This window comes from Lissotriton vulgaris, chromosome 1_1 (assembly GCF_964263255.1).
Source record: "Lissotriton vulgaris chromosome 1_1, aLisVul1.2, whole genome shotgun sequence".
NCBI lineage: Eukaryota > Metazoa > Chordata > Amphibia > Caudata > Salamandridae > Lissotriton > Lissotriton vulgaris.
Genome location: NC_141685.1, coordinates 1,155,813,490 through 1,155,817,347, shown reverse-complemented (window position 1 = coordinate 1,155,817,347; position 3,858 = coordinate 1,155,813,490). Strand labels below are relative to the sequence as shown.

At 48.9% G+C, this 3,858-nt stretch overlaps 1 pseudogene; it reads right to left on the bottom strand.

Moving 5' to 3' along the window:
- Positions 1-2,494: 2,494 nt before the first annotated feature.
- On the bottom strand, positions 2,495-2,825 carry LOC147748839 (small ribosomal subunit protein eS21 pseudogene; annotated as a pseudogene).
- Between the last annotated feature and the right edge of the window lie 1,033 nt (positions 2,826-3,858).

The following is a 3,858-nucleotide window of genomic DNA, read 5'->3' as shown; positions in this document are numbered from 1 at the left end:
GAGCGCCAGATCTCTGTCCCTATAGTTCAAAAGCTTCGCAATAATCGGCCGCAGAGGTAGTCCTGGTTGCGGTTTCGGCCCCAGAGTGCGATGAGCCCTCTCGACGATGAACATAGGGGAGAAGACCTCCTCCCCCAATAGTGTCCGGAGCAGCTTCTCCACGAACAACTCCATTTTGCCAGTGTTGGTAGATTCCGCCACCCCAGTGATGCGAACGTTGGAGCGCCGTGAGCGTGCCTCCAAGTCCTCCGTCTTGTCTTGAATGACTTGGAGGAGGCGTCCGAACTGCTTGCGGTCTTTATCCCATTCCGTTTGGGCTTCCTCCGCTTCCGTTAGCCGCCGTTCTGCCATATCCAGCCGTTCAGCATGCTTATCCACCCTCTCAGACATGCGATCCATCCTGAATGACAGTGCGTCGATTTTAGTGCCAATCGCCGCCATGCTGTCCTGTAAGCCCTTTTCCATGGCGCCCAGCATTTCACGAATGTCTGCACACAATGTGCTGTCGGATGCCGTAGGCCGCGGCGAGGCATCCGGGGCAGGCCCCTCAGCACCTTTCGCTTTCCGCTGATCAAACGACAGTTTGGGTTGATTCTTGTCGCCTGTCCCCATAGCGTTCCTGGTTGTCATTCAGCAAGGCGCTCAGCCGCCAGCAATATATCGCCAGCGAGTGTTAGTGGGGTAGAGAGGAGACACTGGGGGAGCAAGCTCCGAAGGACGAGGTGTTGCGCAGCAAGAAATGCGTCCAAGATGGCGGCCAACCGCCCCGCAGTACGAGTAGGCCCAGAGGCCAGAGAGGGACACCACCAAGCACTCCTCCAGAACCGGTCCACACCAATGTCGAGCAGCTGGGCTTCCACACTCCAAAACACTTCCAAATCCGCAGCTCCACAGCGGTCCTAGAGATGCGGAAGGTTCGGGCAATGGCCGATGGAATGCTCCCCAAGAAGATGGCGGTCCGCCAGTGGTTTCCTTCAGCGTCTAATAGTACCTCAAAGTACCAACACTTCTGCTCCCATCGGGTGCACAAACAAGGGTCAGACCACCACGGCTGCTCTCGGGAACACGGCTTGATATCGCGTAGCAGGGCCAGCTGTGTAGTCGCAGAAGAGGCAGACCGGCACCACTCTAGTATCACGGGCCGCACGTAGCGTGACGCAGCTCGGGCGGCTTCTCAGGATAGACCGTGGACTACGGCCTGGTCCGCCACTTCGCCCTCCTCCAAACAGCAAAGCGACGCCACACCGGATTTCGACCGGGGAAAAGCCCTCCACCAGGCCGGGGCGTAGATAGAGAGTCCACCACAGCTTTCAGAGCTAGCTAGGCGCCGAAAGGATAGTTTTGTCGAATTTTAAAGGGGCTCAGGCGAGGAGCTCAGCGCTCACACGTCTTTCATGGACGCCGGCAAGCTCCGCCCCCGTAGCATGCAACTTCTTTAATAAATCCAAGCCCATTACATTTTTTCTACAATTAGATGTAAAAAAATGGTGAATCCACAGTAAAAGGACCTCTAGTCAATGTAAGAGGTTTGGAAATGGGGCTTACAATCGGTACACCAGAAAATCCCACCGAATCATTATCATGGCCAGACAAAGCTGACCCGGGGACCAATGAACAGGAAATAGAGCTATTCATAGCACCTGTATCAACCAAAAATTCCATAGCTGAGCCATGCAAATGTGCAGTAACGTAAGGGCCATGCAGATCTAAAGGTATCTGAACTGGTCCCTCACCCTGTCCCTGTCTGTCCTAGCTGTGAGACATAACTGTCAACTCTTCCATGTCATAGTCATCATGATAATACTGCCCACCCCTAGTGTAGTCGAAGTACTTACTACCTGAACGATCCTGTGAGCCTGCAGAATATTGAGCTCTGTCCTATCCACCGGCTCCACAACCCTGTCCACGAGAACCCCATCCTCTAGGGGCCGCAATCTTCTGCGACAGCACTGGGCACTCACTATGCCAATGTCCCTCCGCACATACTGATTCGGCCCTACAGGCATAGTATTCCGACTGGTATGTGGAAGCTGCTGGTCCAAACCACCATGTCCTCTACCATTCCCCCTAGAAGCCTGTTGCAACAACACCTTTGTCTTCAATTCCTTATGCTTTTTCTTCACTCTCTTCTTCTCGTCTTTCTCCCTGTGCTCATAATACTGCGCCATACTCAATGTTACAGAAGGGGAGGAGGTAGTCCATGTTGCTCTCCGAGGCCTGAAACCTAGGGCCCGATTCACAGAACTAACTTAAGATAAAATCCTAAACGAACTACCATTTTGGTATTCACAGAAGGCACTTACTCATTTTCGTATTCACAAAAGGCACTTACTCATTTCGGTATTCATAGAAGTTAGGAGTCCTAACTTTAGGACTCCTAAATGCCTTCTGTGAATACCGAAAGTCTTAAAGTTAGGATTTTTCTCAGTTTAGGAGTAGTAAAGTTAGGACTCCTAACTTTAGGACTCCTAAATGCCTTCTGTGAGTTTAGGAGTATTTCACATGTTCCAGTGCCACAAAGAAATCCTTGTTAGAAATTCTTGGAGACAATTCCATCGTTCTTGGCTAGCCGGAGGATAGAGTCATCATACTCACCCATCCTACGAATTGCACTGCAGATTGCATATGTTTTGAATTGTCCAACGACTCTGCCTGTGACCTTGTCAACCTCAGCTATGTTCATTTGGATAGATGCATGGTCCTTGGCGCCAATGATTCTGTTGCTTGCAGAGCATTTACGAGGAACGTACAGGTCCACGAACTCGCCAGCGTCGTTCTGCATGATTACTTTAGTACAGTGTCAAGCTGACCTCCGCCTGTAACAAATGGTAAATTTAGGACTCCTAACTTTAGGACTCCTAAACTGAGAAAAATCCTAACTTTAAGACTTTCGGTATTCACAGCAGGCATTTAGGAGGTCTAAAGTTAGGAGTCCTAACTTTACTACTCCAAAACTGAGAAAAATCCTAACTTTAGGACTTTCAGTATTCACAGAAGGCATTTAGGAGTCCTAAAGTTGGGACGCCTAACTTCTGTGAATATCGAAATGACTAAGTGCCTTCTGTGAATACCAAAATGAGTAAGTGCCTTCTGTGAATACCAATATGGTAGTAAGTTTAGGATTTTGCCTTAAATTAGTTCTGTAAATTGGGCTCCTAGTCGCAATCTCGGGAAGCAAGCTCGTTGTTACAAATCTAAAAACGAACAATGTGATACCTCCCTCCACCTACAAATCCTGTCCACTAAAATCCAAAAACACCCCTTCAAACCGGGTGAAGAAATCAGACACACTCTCATCATGCTGTCAACTTGTCCCAATCTACCCTTTTCGGTGAAATAAGGGAGTGCATGTACGTAATGATTCGGCCAGGCAGAGCTAGTATCTCAGCCTTAGGCTTCTCCTCAGGCTTCCTCTCCTGGTCCCACGCCTTAATCTGATCCCAGATGCCACCCAATTCCACAACATGATCCTGTGTGTGCACTTGCCTCCAAATATTAATGGACACCAGTAAACCAAAGAACATCTCAATATCTACAAAAGTCATTACTGTCAACAAAGCAGAATCAGTCATTTCTTTATAATATGCAGTAGGAAGCAAATGTAGGCATGTTCTACTGTCGATCACCACCACTGCAGGTGACCAAAAAATAATAATAATAATAATTCTGCCTATTTTACATTATGACAGAAAATGCTATCCACCCCTACATGTATGTCACTCAGTGTCCCTGCATCTCACTAACCATGTCACAATCCATGCCTCTTAGTGTCCTGTCTCCCCATGTCAGGGTGTTCATACATTCCCTTGAGTCTTGGGGTCTCTCCCTTTATCGGTGCCTGTGGTTTGTCTGTGTCTG